The sequence below is a fragment of the Anastrepha ludens genome, chromosome 5 (genome assembly GCF_028408465.1).
Source record: "Anastrepha ludens isolate Willacy chromosome 5, idAnaLude1.1, whole genome shotgun sequence".
Classification (NCBI taxonomy): Eukaryota; Metazoa; Arthropoda; class Insecta; order Diptera; family Tephritidae; genus Anastrepha; species Anastrepha ludens.
This window is the reverse complement of record NC_071501.1, coordinates 33,805,999-33,823,537: the sequence shown is the minus strand read 5'-3', so window position 1 is coordinate 33,823,537 and position 17,539 is coordinate 33,805,999.

The window sequence follows — 17,539 nt, the reverse complement described above, 5'->3', positions numbered from 1 at the left end:
AAGAAGACGAGCTTGGAATGATCACGTTTCTAGAGCTAGTGACGACAGAATTATCCGAATAGCGAGGGACTTTATACAATATGGAAAGTGCGGACTTGGAAGACCACCAAAGGTATGGCGCGAAAGCTGGATTTCGACATCAGCGGAACGACAATAACATTTCGTCATTTTGAATTTTAATAAAACTTTGTAATTTATAACTATGTAATTGTGTGAAGAAAAACAGGGGAAAGCCTATAATGAAATAATAAGAAGAAGAAGATAAAATACAGTAACGGTGGCTGACAGTTCTATGCCCTTAAGCCGTCTTTTACTTAGAAAAACATCCGATAGAGGACGTTTGAGTCACAAAAGAGCAGTATTTTACCCAAAGGTGCATTTGCGATGTGAACTCTCTCAAATCAAGCTTTCCTGCTCTGTTGTGATTTTTATTTGACGCAGGGCGAATTTTATCTCCCTCTCTTTTCTCTATCTCTCTTATCTCGCTCTTTTCTCTGTCTATATCTCTCTCTTTCTCTTCTCTCTCTCTATCTCTCCCTCTTTCCACAAATTTTCTAAAAGGGCATTTTATTGCAATATTTTTCGACTCACAGTCGATTGATTCCAATTCACAATAAAAGTGCTAGACTCACATAAAACACCCGCAAAACCTTTTGAATTCTTTGTTTTTTCGTTCAAATTCAAATCGTTCAAAACGCATATCTAATTGAAATCCATATGCATCCATATGCATCCTTCAAGCTTCTCGACCAATTTATGGGGTACGCCTTGATGTTGTTGCACAAATGGAGGCAGTTATATGCCGCCTCCGAATGCAGAATGCAGAGACCTACAGTTTTAATCCGACTACGAACGGCAATGGGTTTTTATGAGGAGCTTTTTTTTTCGAGGTCGAAATACCTACATTTGGAGGTTTAACATTGCTTGCCTATAAAAAACTTTTTCAATAATTTTGATGTCTCATGAACGTAGCTTCGAACCTACGAACTGCCGAATGATAGTCACGGCTACGGCGGTCAAAAGCTATAGTTTATGTGAATATCGCAAAACTACACAAGGAACATTTTTATAGAAAATTTCAGGCTATTTATACATAAAAGGATCGTTGAATCAGTTTCAGAAAACTGAACATCTCTGGTTTGGAAAAGTGTTCGATGCACGTCAGCCTTCAACATTTTTTTCTCCCATTTTACCTCCCATCATCATATACTTTGGCTTGCGTGAATTTGAATGATGTGAAGATCTTCAATGATAGCTGAAGAGAAATTTTAAATGAAATATTTTTTAGACTTCAAGGCTCTAATTATTACTCTATTTTTTTTTTTTTAAATCTAAAAAAAATCACATAAATCGATGATACAGCTTTCGAATAGTTTAAGGCGAGTAGTACAACTGAGAGTGCTCTATCTACACCTTCAACAGATTCTGCAAGTATGCAGGGTAAAGGGAGTAAAGAAATTAAATGCGACCTGCTTAAGCAACTTTAATTATAGCCCATCTCGTTATAGTAATTATTGCATAAAGAGGCAATTATTTGCCTGCTGTCTGATGTTAGCAGGAAATTTTATTATGGTATTAGTAACATTAATCTTAATTTGACGAAAGCTAAGAGTGAAATGAGGAGAGCGTGTCAACACTTGTTAGCGATTTTTATGTGTGCGTAGGAGTGCCGGCCCTGTAGGGAACAACTGAAATAAGGAAATAATTCCGTTATTCAAATAATTTGAAGTGACTAAAATGTTTTATTTGGTAAACCCACTTGTCAAACACAAAGACTCGCGTTTTGTCCAGAAAAGATTTCCTCAGTAGTATCTATCTGAAATATTCTTAGAACATCTACATTTTTTATTTTCAATTTCAATTAGAACTTCCAGCGAGGCTATGCACTAATTTTTCAGGTAATCGAAGAAGTGGTTTCTTTGAAATCGGGCATTCATCGAATTGCGAAACATTTGTGTTGTATGGATTCTGTACAGAACTCATTTTTAAACCTCCAACAGGTCCTTTTGTATTCTGGTACTCCCTTGATAACCTAAATCAAATGTGTGTTCTCCATTCATTGCATTTTGGCTGAGGTCAACGTGATATGCTAGAAGTTAAGCACCCTTTTCTTGAATATTTGGCCGAGTGTCTTGATGTTGTTCTACACATGGAGGAGCTTATAATTTTATGCTGCTCCAAAGGGCAAATGGTTTATTTATGAGGAGCTTTTTCATGGAAGAAACAGGAAAAACTTGTGAAAATAGAAAATCCAGAATAAGTTTTATGCTTACAATGAATTCATCAACTCCTGTTCCACACATTTTCCATTCATGCTCGCACTTTCCTCATATCTCAGGACACAACTTGCTCTTCAAACCAGAATAGATTGACATTGTGCTTTCGAAGGGATTGTGCGGTGCTTTGATATTCTAAAATATATTTGGAGTTTGCTGTTGCGATCAAAGGTCTGTCTTTACTTTCGGATTGCAGCATTACACTGACTTCCAAAATAAGTATTCAGAATAGTTAAAGTTGATTCAATAAGACTGCAGGTTTTCTTTTTTAAATAATATTCAATAAAACTGACCAAAATGATAGTTGTTTATTTCAATTATGTTTCAGTATATGGCATTTATGTATGAAGCAAAACTTTCATGCAAAAAGCCATTAAATGGCCATCACAATTCCTCTGCACAAATCAAAATTTCTCATGACTTATTAGCATATCATATCATATCGTTTCTCAGCTCTGGAAGAATATAGGCCTTATTGACCGGTAGACCACACTTTTCACCTAGTCCTAGGACAAAAAGTCCAATGGTGTCAACTCGCAAAATCTCTGCAACATTTGACGTTGTTGTTTCGTAAGTTAATGCATTCTGGGTGCCTCGTTTTTAATATGGACTGCGGAGCTATTGACGCTGGCCTGTGGAAAACACATATTTTTCAAGTTCATGTTATTTTATTCGGGTCATAACAAAATTCACGATAAGGTTCACCGTTCACACCGAAGTACCGTAACCGACATGGTAGATAAGTAGATAGAAGTGGCAATTGATCTTTCGACCCTTGCCGATCCATTGTGATACCATGGTAGCTGGTTACCTGCTACGCCTCATTAAACCATTTTGTTTTAAGTGGAAGCCCATTGATCTGGCCGACACTTATATCCCTAAGGGCATTGGTATCATGCAAGAACGATGAGCCAAATTATCTGAACGTACTGGCATGCCACGCAGAAGAGTCACAAAGAATACTTGTATGTCTGACATACATCCTCCTCTTTATTCTTGCAGCTTCTGCAATAGTCCAAATTAGGTACGAGCAGTTTTTTAGCATGTCGATTTAGAAGACACTGGCCCCTGATCAAAGCAACTAACGTAGAACCGTTTTTTCTTGACTGATAAAGTATCGCCTTTGAGCGCCCGACGTCCCATTCTTTCGTTTTTTGTAGTGTTACATGTCAGCCTATTAGCATATCTCGTGTAGGCTGAAGGGAGATTGCTACTTGTACCACGCACTCTATAGGCTGAGATGGATATACCTACAATGTCCATGTTTTGAGGGAGGCGAGTGGTAGTGCCTTTTCTCGCTAATTTGTCTGCCTTAAAATTTCCTGTTATGTCACTATGCTCGGACACCTATATCAGGTGGTTGCGGAAATATTCCGCTATCTCGTTAGGCATTTGCGAGCAATGACGGAATTAGTCACAACCCCACCGAGAGACTTAATTGCCGGTTGGCTATCAGAATAAATATAGATTTCTTTAAATGTAGTCACATTTTTGCCTAACCAGACAGCCACCTCATTTCTGTCTAGAATTTCAATCTGAAATAAGCTACAGTGATGAGGAAAATGAGCTAAATCGCTTTTTTTTAGCTTTTTACAGTAGACGTCAAACTTAGAGCCAGTAGTAAAGAACCGTAAGCAGTTTTCCCGACCAGGTATTTTGTCAACTAATTCACGTCTAGCTGGAATGCTAATACTAAACAACCTATTAAAATTTGGTTTATTCAAGCAATACTCAACAGGATTAGTTAGAGCAAACCGTATAATGCAAATAACGACGAGACGTATTTTTAAAGTAAGTACCGTTTTTAAATTACGCCACCGCTGCGGTCGTCGTTTAGCACATGCGCGTCGTGTAGCTACGTCTGTTGGGAAGCCACAGACGCCATTACGAAACCATCCGATCGAGTCTACATCTGTTTGCGTGATTTTAAAAAGCCTCCACCTATTGAAAATCCCGCCGACAATTGACATTCATCACCAAATCAGTGAAGTGTATGGTGAAAACATTATGAGTAATGGAATGGTGCGGAAGGGCCTTTAAAGATGGCCGCACAAACATTCACGATAAGGAACGAAGTGAGAGACCTTCAGTCATTACCGATGAACTGAATCAAAAAGTGGACTGTAACAGTGAAAGAGAACAGACGATTCACGATTTCGTCCTTAGCTGAAAAGTTTTCTGCTGTTTCAAGAAGTGTACTTTACGAATTTGTGTACGAACGTTTAAATTATCGGAAATTGTGTTCACGCTGGGTGCCAAAAAAAAGTGAAAACGACTGTGAAGCAGTGGTTGTCTAATTAGGCGGCAATCTTCTTTGACGATGGAATACAAAAGCTGGTCCCAAGATACGATAAATCCCTCAATAGTAATGGGAATTATGTAGAAAAGTAAAGTATGGCCTTTCAAGTGAATAAATTATTTTCGGAAAAATTTAATTACTTGTTGCTTTTTTATGTCAAAACGGTACTTACTTTAAAAACCACGCTTCGTATTTTCGAAGAATTACGGCCGGACTCATCGGGCACAGCACAAAAACTTCATCGTGATTCGTTGTGGACGCAAATGGGCGATTTTTGATTAAGATCGTCGGCCTTTCTTGCAAAAGGACCATTTTTTCAATAAGTTTCTATGGTTTTAAATACACTTTATTATTCTGTGTATTCTCCTTGAAGATCAATAGACTTATTTTAACGAGATTCCACTCTATAAATTCCATCCCTGAAATGAGAATCTGGAAGAGCTGCAAAATAAAGAGTGGTTAAGTTTCAAAGGCCGGTGTTGATTTTGAATAAAATACAATTTTTTTAGGAAATTATTATCATTTCTCTTTATTATGATAATACTGGTATGGCTTAATTACGCATGGAACAAAATATCGGCCAAATCTGCTTATTGACGAATTCACTGAGGTGAAAATGTGCCTAATCACTGAAGATTATTTTCTTCGATAATTGGTCATTCACTGTTGCCATTTCCTGTCATGGTTCATGATTCAAATTGAATTAGTCTGAAACTGAAAAATATTAAATGAAATGCAGAAAAAAGCTTAACGTTTAGGTGTGATTTACATTCAACATCGGCCCTTAAAATTTAACCACCCTTAACATTGCCACAGCTGTTATGACTTCATCATTTGATGAAAAACGCTTTCCACGTATGAATTTTTTTAACGCTGGAAACAGATGGAGTTTGCTAGTGGCCAAATCATGTAAATTAGGTGGAACCTCCAACAATTCGAACTTTAATTCATGGATTTTAGCCTATGCCAAAATTGTTTTAAGACGCGGTGCAGTGTCCTGATGAATGGAGTTTTTTTCTCTTGCAAACAGGGTATTTTTTCACGAATTTTTTTCCTTCCGCTGGTCTAGAAGGTTACAATAATATCTGGAATTTGTTATTTTCCAGTTTGAATGTAATCCACTAACCAAATTCCTTTCGCGCCCCAAAAAACTAATGCTCGGATCTTCGATGTGGATCACTCTAACGCATTGTTCGAATGAATATTTCTCTATGACTAAATTTGCAAAAGACTGAAGAACTAATGGTCGAAAAAAAAAATAAAATGTATTAGTATATCACAAATACGAGTAACTGCTTCCCGTTTGAATCATCCTGTACTTATACTACATATAACATCCTGGATACGCAAATGGGCATTAATCCCCTTGAGTTAAACTGCAGTAGAGCTTCGCTTAGCACATCCATCCTCAGCAGAGAGGACTAAACCCTATTCCGAAGAATAGCTGTTAAATAGTCATTATTCTTGGTTCAGCAATTCGAAGAAGCACAGCTGTTTCTTTTGCTCATAATTTAATCGATTCTGAGCGTAATTAATATTAATTTACAGATGGAGTTGTAGAGAAACATTATTTGTATGACAGTGCATTTTCCTGCAGGGTTCTTATTGCTATGCTACAAGAGCACATAATTAAGCATTACTCCAAGCCAACTCGACCAAGTCTAATAAATGTAATTATTTATTGAATCAAAATGATTAGCCGGTATCGGAAAAAGCGCACTTGATATATTGCGGACGTGGGTGAGTATGAAGGTAATGAGCGAAAGGCGTATGTCTAGTGATGTTGAAATGATTCACAAAAATGTATACAAATGTGTAGATTATCTATACAAATGTATACATATACAAATATAGAATTAAATAAATAATAAATAAATAAATTGTACTACTTCTTGCCCATTTTAGACAGTATATTAAAAAAATTCTCCATATGCAATTAAATTTCGTACCGTACCTTAAGAATACCTTAAGAATATTTTTTTTTATTGAATTTTTGACTGTATTTTTTTTTTTTTTAATGCCTAATCTTTATATATAAAAATGTATGTTTGTCTTTATGCCCTCGATGAACTGAAAAACTACTAGACCGATTATTATAAAAATTGGTATATAGGTATATGTATTTTTCTACGGAGAAGGTTTGTAGAATATGTTCATTGCTGCCACTCGCCACCAGATGGCGCTGCAGAGTAGCAACTTCTGCCCCGTTCAACCGTTTGTCATAAAATTAGTATGACCATGAATTTTTACTCAGAGAAATTCAATATGACATGTTCACAGTGCCGTGAACTCCTCGTGAATGTAGGGGATAATATGACCATTATTCCCAATTCGTTTGGATTGACGTTACCATCATTAATAAAGGGTTTTTCAATAAGGGCGGGTAGATGTTGAAATGGAATAAAATGGCATTTGCTGTGTAGCACGTAGCTCCGCCCTGCTAGGTCCATATGGTTCAATATGGGCCATAAGAAATTGGAAGGGCCACCACGTCTACCGAAAAATGGGCGTAATGCGCGCAACGTTTGCGTTAATGAATACTCATTTTGATAATAAAGTTTTATCATTTGAACGTGCTGTTCAATCGTGTAACTTGTCATGATGATTTGGCATAAACAACTGAATAATAATCAAAAGATTTGACAGATGTCACCAAAACAAAACAGCTGCCACAGGGCGCCAAATCGCAATCCGTTGTATGAGCGATGAATTTCGGAGACTCGCTGAATGTCACCACTTCTGCGATGAATAATTAAGTCGCGCGATTATTATTCCTCGGCAACTATCACGATCGCCACTTCATCGATTGTTGGTGCATTGAACTCTCTCTCGTGTTGGTTAACGGGTCTTTTGTCTGCTCGAATCACAACTGCGTAGTCATCGGCTGGCATTCGTTGAATGGCGGTTTTAAACAACCGAACTAATTCATTGTGTTGATCGAAAATATTTGTGTACTGATTTTTCTTTAAAGTTATTTTTCTTAAATTTATTTTAGTTGTTGGCGTAGCAACGCGCGCCGGGTATCTCCAGCTTGTTTTATATAAATAGTTGTTAGCTTGATGTATATAAGTAGCTGGACTAGTCGTTTCATCGAGCCCCTCCTCCTATTTGTGGTGTGCGTCTTGATGCTATTCCAAAAATGAGTGAGCCCACAGTTTTGTGCCGCCTCTGAATGGCAACTGAGTTTCTATGAGGAACCTTTTCATGGCATAAATGCACTCGGAAGAGGGACCGGTATTGGAAAAAAAACTTATTATTTTGTGTTTCATGCACATAGTTAGTTTCGCGTCCGGGCCCAACCGAATGGTAGTCGCACACAAACCACTCGGTTACGGCTGACGCTAATTTAACTTTAATTAAATAAATATTTTAATATTTACCACATTGAAGCGGATTCTGCTAAGAGCCCTGCTTATTCTCTTCACATCGAAAACTGATGAGGCTCTCATATCAAAACTTCGTATCTTCTAAACGATGACTAGTAACGGCTTTGGTCAGCGCTTCAGGCTAAGGTAGGTGGGTAGGTAGTTGGGTAGGTTGAAATGGTTGCCCCAGAAAGGGGCCCACTTGGACCAAAATCAAAAAAACGTCCTTTGTGATACCATTGTAAAGGAGATAAGAAGGTTCGGAAGAAGGAGAGGAAGGCTATGTGTTTGGTGAAAAGAACCGAACGTTAATTGATTTACAGTGGTATTAACGGCTTCGTCGTCATCATCAAATTCATCAGGTTTTTAATATCAATTTCTACACTATCAATAAGCGTAGCAAAGAGATGAGAGCCAAGATGAGATGCTGAGATGATTGCACCTCATCCTCCATACAACTGACGCAAAAATAACTCGAAGTAATGCCGAGTCTCACAGCATATATACCTCGCGGCCAATGTTCTGTAAGGGTACCCACGAAATTTGAGAGCTGAGATTTTGTTAACCCCAAGCGCCGACAATTCACTCGTGGCCAGAAAGATTTCGCAACCTTGCAAGTTTGTGTACTTCCCCACTACTCGCTGAGTTGCCGTAAAGTCCACCTCTCCACGAGCAGACCGTAGGTGGTAAACTGGATGGCAACCCTCTCGTTTCGCAGGATAACTACCTCACAGGTACCTTCTTTAATCAGCTCATCTGTCTTGCAGCTTTCTGCAAAGTCACTATGACCAGGTACCCAGATGAGCTTTATATCGAAGAATTCGGATGCGGGCTGACGATTAAATTTAACAGCCAGCCAGAGGTATTGTCTCATCAGGCGTGTTTAAACAATGAGAGGTAAGATAACTAAACGGGGCTTCATCAATCGACATACGATTCTACTCCAACCAAATGGTAGTCCAAGTAATGCTAAGACTCCCTCTAGAGGCAGTGCCCGATTAGTACTCCCATCATAGTAAAGAATTCAGATTTTGTTAGGCCTAGCAGCTCTTTTGACGGCCTTCATTCCAGCATCCACGCATCCAGAGGGATCCCACCATTCATCTTGCATGCCTGAGCGCTCGCTAAGTTGATATGAAACCCGACTTTGCAGCCGTCACAGGTATCCAAGAGAAGCCAATAGTGTCCTTGCTTGGAGAAACCACCTTAATCTACTTAGTCTACCTTAGTATTGCGGTTTCCTGCAATAAATCTATGAACAGCAAACCATGTGAACTCACAGAACTGCAGAGTGGATTTTCTTCAAATTGTTTATTTTTTCTTAGCACTTGGAAGCCGAAAACTGATAAATAAAATCGGGCAATTCATTATTGTAAGATTAGAAAGTATTTGAAAAAGCTTCCAGTCATACCTCGTGAAAAATAAATTAAAATTAGGTAGGTAGGTGAAATGGTTGAAGTACCACTCGGCCACTCCCCAAGTAGCACTAAAGCGCCGTTTTGGTACAATGGCGGGACCTCCAACAGGCAGATATCTACAACTAACCAGAGCTGTTGATGTAATGGAGACGACTAATATGTAAAAAATTAAACAAAAGAGTTGAAAACAAGAATCGCTCAAAGTAGCCCAAAGCCTCCCTAGCTCCTAGTTGCTCTGTCTGCATCCTCGCAGAAAAATTTGTACAACTCCCTCAGTTTTCGCCTGATTTGCTTGAAATTTTTACACAAATCTATGGAAGCGTAAACCTTTTCAAATATGTATGTAAAAAAATAAGCAATAAGGCTGAAAACAAATATCGGTCAAATTTGCCTAAAGCTGACTTTCTTCGCCCCCTGTTTGTTGTAATGGGACCAAAGAGTTTTCGAAATAGTTCACGAAGAAATGGAGCTCCATCTGCCCTGCGCTTTTTTGGGAAATAAGTTGTGCAATTCCCCTTTAACAACAATCAAGGGTATGCCGAAGACCTGGCAGCTCGTCAGCAATTTCTTTTCTCTCTATGTTCATCTATTCTGAAATCCAGAAAGTTGATTTTCAGTTATGTCATATACAGGCTTCAATAATAAAAAGTAGCAGAAAAGCGCTTTAAAATCGACCCGTACTGAAGAAATGGAAGCGCCCGCGCCCAGAACTTCGACAGTTTTGCTCCGAGCAATTTGATTTTTTTTTAACTATTTTCCTAATTATGATTTTTAAAAAAGTAAAACAAAATATAAAAAAAAAAATGTTTAAATATTTTACCCTCCTTTACGATTTTTGGCCCCTCTTTGAAGGTATGATACAAGTACGCCATAAGGCATGGAAAATGGCATCGTTCTAATGTAATCCGTGGCTTCGTCTTAATTTCATGTCTGAAATGAAGTTGGAAAACATTGCGGACGTCTTCTTCTTCTTCTTGATTGGCGATTTTGGCCGAGTTTAACAAAGCGCGCCAGCCATTTCTTTCTCGTGCTAACTGGCGCTAGTTGGAGACACCAAGTGAAACCAAGACCTTCTCCTCTAACCTTACCCAATAAGTGAGCAGGAATATAAACAGCTGTTTTCCCTCTGCTGTTAAAGTCTAATTAAAGGCGTCCAATTTAGTGCACTTGAATGTCTTTTCGAAGACGTTAATTGCAAATGCTTTTATGTAGGCAGTTGAGTGCTTGTGTAGCTTAATTGAGCTGAAAGCTCAAGGACACTTGCGCTATCTGACTGGTGTATATATATATATTTTTTTTTTTCGAAACACAATGGCAAGTTTTTAGATAAAACTTTCTACCGCATCCTCAACTGCTGACCTCACCTCCGCTCAGACTTTTCTAACCTTCAGAGTCACTTAAGTGTGGCAACAAAATTGCATTCACACAGTTTGTGAAATTTTGTGGAATTTTAATCAGCTTAGTTACAAAAACAAAACAAAAACATTCGAAAATGCAATGCCTGAAAGAAATCACTGAAGGCAAACACTGGCATGCAAATTCAAACACTCACTTAACCAAATACTTAGCAACTTGAGGAGGAGACAAGCAGTGAGGAAGAAACGGAGACAAGCAGACAAGCAACTTCTTGAAAGTGAGGAAATTTAATCTGTGCTCCCTTCCGGCAACGCCGCCTAAACTCTTTGACAATCACTTGAAGCATTTCTTTTGCGACTTTTCAAAAGTGTCTGCAAGTGCAAGCAAATAAATTGTAACTAAAAATTTTGCGTAACTAAAATGCGGCAAAATAATTATCAGCTGCAGTCTAAAAAAACGCTATGCCTTCATTTTCCACTTTCACTAACAAAACTAACTTAAAAAATAAACGAATTTATTTCTGCTTGAGCGCTGACACCTTGAAAAACAGATTTAAGTTCTATTTTAGTACAATTTTATGCTTTTCGTAATTGTACTTTTACACTTTAGTCTGTATATGCACTTCTTTACTTAGCTGCCCCCTCTCTGCTCAGCCCTGCCACTTTCGCTATGAAGCTCTCTTACTCGTTTATATAAATATTTCTTGCACAAATTACTCCCCATCGCTTTGCTTTCTCGGCGTGCATTGTTGGGTGCGCCTAAGCGAAGTTCCTTCGCCTAGTCTGTGTAACTCAAAAACAATAACAACAAGCATTAGCAATAGTACTAGCAAAACGCCAACAATTGTCCAAAACTTTTCTAATTTAAATCAAGTCGTTCCTTTAATTTCCGTTCTTAATTTGTTAGTGTTGTTTGTTATAGCAGCGAAAGATTAAAAATTAAAGCATAAAAGTGCCAGAGAAATGGTAAAAGCGAGAAAGTTAAATTACATGCCGCAGTGGGGTAATTTAAAGTCGGTTAGCGGCCACAAATTGCACTTTGTAGCATTGGGAGGGGGCGGAGGCGAAATTCTTGAAAGCTTTTAAATAAATTTAGCTCGTAAGAGCTAACGGCCGCCATAGCGGAATGGGTTGGTGCGTGGTTCTTCTTCTTCTTCTTCTTCTTGGTGTGATAACCGCTTACGCGATTTTAGCCGAGTTTAACAAAGCGCGCCAGCCGTTTCTTTCTCGTCCCAACCGGCGCCAGTTGGGCACACCAAGTGAAGCCAACGCAGAGGAGGCCTTCCTCTTCCTCTGCTACCACCAGCTGTTACCGCATCGAATACTTTCAGAGCCGGAGCGTTTGTATCCATTCGGAAGACATGGGCCAGCCAACGTAGCCGCTGGATCTTTATTCGCTGCGCTATGTCTATGTCGTCGTAAAGCTCATACAGCTCATCGTTCCATCGTCTGCGATATTCGCCGTTGCCAACGTCCCAAGGTCCAAAAATCTTACGCAGAATCTTTCTCTCGAACACTCCAAGTGTCGCTTCATCGGAAGTTGTCATCGTCCAAGCTTCTGCGCCATACGTTAGGACGTTAGGACGACGAGAGAGGACTTTACTGCTAAGTTGCCTACTTAGTCCAAAGTAGCACTTGTTGGCAAGAGAGATTATACGTTGGATTTCAAGGTGTTCATGCTGGTTCCTACATAAACGAAGTCTTTTACAACTTCGAAATCATTGACGTGGGTGCCGATACGCGAGTGCGCCGACTGTTTGTGTGAAGACGGGAGGTACTTGGTTTTGTCCTCGTTCGCCACCAGACCCAATCGCTTTGTTTCTTTATACAGTGTAGAAAAGACAGAATTAACAACGCGGCTGTTGAGGCCGATGATGTTTATATCGTCTGCGAATGCGAGCAATTGTAAGCTCATATAAAAATTGTGCCTGAGCGATTAAGTTCTGCGGCTCGCACGATCTTTTCCAACGTCAGGTTAAAGAAGTCACACGACAGCGAGTCACTCTGTTTGAAGCGCCCTTTGCTATCTAACGGCTCGGAGAGGTCTTTCTCAATTCTAATGGCGCTGCTGGTATTGAGCAACGTCGTCTTGCATAGCCGTAGAAGTAGAAGTAGAAGTAGAAGTAGAAGTAGAAGTAGTAGTAGTAGTAGTAGTAGGAGTAGAAGAACAGTAGTTGTCAGTCGGTGTTTTTTCTTTCTTCAATATTAAATAATTCAAAAGCTAATCCTAAAATGAAAATATGAATTAATCAGTACACAACAAATTACAATCAGATTATGAGAAATCCTTAAGAATAAGAGCCCTGCATTTGAGCCAACAGCTAACGACATCGCCGTTCATATAAACTTAAAAGCCCTTGCATTTAGTTTAAGAGAGTTCTTCTTGCAGCCAGATCTGGTTTGTTGTGCCTTTGTGCAAAAGTTTTAGAATTTCGAATGCATTTCTGCCATGAAGAAGCTCCTTATAAGAAAGTTATCTGCCATTCGGAGGCGTCATAAAACTATTGAACACCGAGCATTGCTGTAGAAAATAAAAATTGTTAGTGACTACTTAATTTCCGTTTTTAACTTATTTCGTTTGCTTTAGTTCATTACAATAAATTCAAATTTTATTATCTATTAATACGAGATATGCAGGGAAGGTAAATTGTATTGGTACTTTCACGGCCGTAAGGAATATTGCCATGTAGCCCGACTACTTCCACTTATCTTCGCTTTGATGAAGTTTGTTTTGTACATGAGCTCATAGTATCTACCTGGTTACGAGGGAGGTTCAATAAGTACCCATGTTTGATGACAGAGGCAAAACAAACGACGGCAAAACAAATTTCAGACTGATTGATAGGCTCGTTTGGATTTGGCAGCTATTCGAGTAAGTCGTGTTTCGTGATTTTCGTTAAGTTGAAAAAAGACCAGTATCGTTCGGTAGTTCGCTTTTTGGTTTGGGATGAGAACAAATGCGAGGAGATAAAAGCAAAGTTGGATGCTGTCTATTGTCTATGAGGACGATTCGACGTATTTGATAATAGTTAGATAGAATTTAAACGTGGATGAACGTCCGTTTTTGACGAGGAGCGACCAGGACGCCCAACGCCAGACGTGGTTATTGAGGAAATCATTCAAAAAGTCCACGACATGATTGACGAACAAAAGTGCTCGCTGATTGACGAACAAAAGTGCATGGCAGTTAATATTTTACATGATAAGTTGGGAATGAAAAACTTGTCGGTGGACAACAAGCGGAGGTAGGTGTCAACTTCGAGGCAGTCTTTGGAGCAATTTAAGTGAGATTCGAAGTAACTTTTGCATCGAGTTGTCACCGCTTATGAAACCTGGATTAATCAGTACACATCAAAAACTGAGCAAACATCAAGATTATGGATTTTCCCCAGAGAATCTACTTCAAAGAAGGCGAAGACAGTCCCTTCGACTGACAAGGTCAAGGCGACGGTTTTTTCGAATGCGAAGGGAGTCATCCTCATGGCCTTCTTAGGAACAGGATGAACGATCACTGGACAATACTGCAGTGAGTTTTTTGACCGCGTTCACAAAAAATTGAGGGAGACACTGCCGCATTTGGCGAAAAAGGTGCCTTTTCACCACAATAATGCACCAGTACTTTCATCCGGAGTTATCGCCGCCAAACTACATGAATTGCTGCCGCACCCCCTGATTTAGCCACCTATTGCAGGGCATGGGTAGCATGTCATTTTTCCATTCCCTTCTTCGCCTTCGGTTACACCTAACAATGTCTTGCGCATCGCATGCTCCTCTAATCTCTTCGTTTCGCATAAGATCTCGGCGAGTATGTCTTATGATTGATCGCAATGTTGCCCTCTCAACTCTTTTCATTGCTTGTTGCGTGGAATTTGTATTCACTCGGGTTTCAACTGCATAGGTGAGTATTGGTCGAATGCATGTTTTATAAATACGCACTTTGTCTTTTAAGCTTAGTGCTAATATTATGCTTATTTCGCCATATCACATCGCGTAAGCATCCAGAGATTCGTGCTGTTTTATTCATGTGGATGCCTACTTGAGCTGTTAATTTTTTCGATGGTCTAATAATTTGACACTCTTTCCACATACTGCTATCTTACACCTCAGAGCCTGTTTAGTTATTGTCATGTTCTTAGTCTTGGCTACCGATATCTGCACATTAAAAGCAGAAGCAGGTTTTTCCAAGACATACAACATCTGCTGAAGGTCGCCTTCGTTGTCCGACTTAATAACTTTTAGCTTTCAATTTGTATGAGGATTTCTATGTAATCTTTCATCTTGGTAGGTACACATTTCATATTTATTTAGCATTTTTTTAAATTTTTTTTATGCATATTTAAGAACACAAAAGCACGTAAATCTAAGTGATATTACATAAGTAAGTACCTTAAATTAGTTCGCAATTCTACAACAAATTTTCTAAAAACATTGAAATTTACTGGATTGCTTCCCGATAGAAAAGAACTGCTAGAAGTTTACCACATTTTTAGTTAGATTTGAGATGAGCCAAAAGTCGACAAAACTCATCATAGTTGTTGAGAACAGAGATTTCTCAAAGGAGTCTTTGAAATTTACGCTTAGAAATCAGCAGTGAATAATTCTTAGACGGTACCATTTTTATGCCATCCTTAAGTCAATTATCAATGTCATCTTTATGCCAAGTAGACATACGTAGAATTTTATCTGATAGAGCAACGCAATAAAATTATTGAGATTTATTATAAAAACCGCCGCTCTTTAAGAGCAACGTGTAAAATTTGTAGTTTTCGGCAGATACAATCTTACTAATGCGTCGACGATTCAAAGAATCGGGAAAAAAAATTCAAGAAACTGGTTCTGGTTCTGTCGAGTAAAGAAAAAGGACTGATGCACCAAAAACTGGACGTTCTGCTGAAAATATTGTCGCTATAGCGCAAAGTGTTCCTGAAGAACCTTCAATACCGCCCTCAACATCGATATCTCGACGTTCTCAAAACCCATTCATAAGTCGACTATTTGGCGGATTTTACCTGCAAACGTGTTCACGATGGACATGTAAGTGCAGCCATTTTGCACATATAATTCTTAAGAGCCATTTCTTAATAACGTATTTTACCCATAATTTCACTTCTGTACGATTTTTGCATACAAAAAATTATTCGCGGAATATAACGGAACTATAGGGTTTTTCAGTAAGAGCGCTTCAACTTTTGAACTTTTTTGAATAAAACACAAACGGTTTGACTTTTTTAACTAATTTTTTTTTTATTATCGAGTTTGAACATATACATTTAAGTATGAAATTCGATTTCGTTTGCATGACCACCGCGTGCACGTTTTACGAAGTGAAATCGTTGAATCCAATTTTCGACCACTCTTTTGCATAAATCGGCCGAAATTCCAGCAATTTCGCGTTCAATATTGGCTCTGAGCTCACAAATCGTCGCCGGCTTGTTACTGTAGACCAATGACTCACATAACCCCAAACCGGGACGGCTTGTTAAATGGACCGTAAAATGGCCGTAATGCTCTTAAAGTAGCAGCAACAGAACGATTATTTTCATAAAAAATTTGCACGATTTGCAATCGTTGCTCAAGTGTGTAGCGTTCCATGATGAAATGTATACTAATGAAGTTTACAAATGATAAGCGAAAAATAAAACATATTGCGTCGTTCGCCCTCCCTATCGGAAAAAAGTTGAAGCGCACCTATTGAATAACCCTATATATATAAAGGGGGGTCAATTTAGAGATCTCAGATTTTAAATTGAAATAAAATAACGAAAATTCAAATTTATTATTTTTCTATAGAACCATTCATGACATTAATTTTTTAAAGACAATCCCTTTCAACTGTTGGTCGGAACTGCGCCATAGTTCAGCCACCCGTAAACACCAATTTTGACTGACTCGCTGGAGGACCTCGGTTGGTATCTCGTGAATAAATTTAGTAATGTTGACTTCCAATGCCTCAAGCAAAGCTATTTTATCAGAAAAGCATTTCCACTTTACATACTCCTACAAATGAAAGCACAAACGGTGTGATATCACGCGATCTTGGTAGCCAATTCCCTGGTCTGAGAGGAGAGCTAAATTGTTCACCGAAACGGTGACGCAGTAGATCCATTGTTTCGGGGCTGTATGTATGGCAGGTGGCACCGTCTTGTTGGAACCAATGTAATAAAATGTTGTGGAGATAACAAGCTTCAGTTTCTGACATCAAAAGGTCGTTTATCATGGTGCGACAGCTTTCGCCATTCACTATTACATTGGCGCCAGCTTCGTCTTTGAAGAAGTATTGGCCGATGATTCCTTCAGCCCGTAGCATGTACCAAACGGTTGTGTTCAATGGATGTAATGGCTTTTCTTTATTGGCTTCGGGTTGCTCTCCAGCTCAAATACGGCAATTGTGCTTATTGAGGTAGCCAAAAATGGGCCTCATCGCTGAATACCATAATGGCCTGAGCACGCGACAAACACTTTTCACAGAGCGCCGATTTCCGTAATGGAATTGCACGATTTTTAAACGTTGTTGAGACGCAAGTCTTCCTATGATTAAATGTCAATGAAAACTGAAAAAAGATTATGTATTTAGTTTGGCACATTAAACGTCTCAGGAGTCTAAGCACAAGCTTATCCGGACGATGTCGACTGTTTGGTAACGGGCCCTTCGCTTATGAACAGCTGCAGGGAAGTGCAGAAAGCTCTGGATATGATTGACACCTGGTGCTGTGCAAAAGGGGTGTCGGCAAATCTCACCAAGACTGGTATTGTCCTCTTCACCAGAAGGAGGAAGCTTGATGGTCCCGTTCTGACTAAGCTAAAAGGAGTCACAATCCGGCTGTCC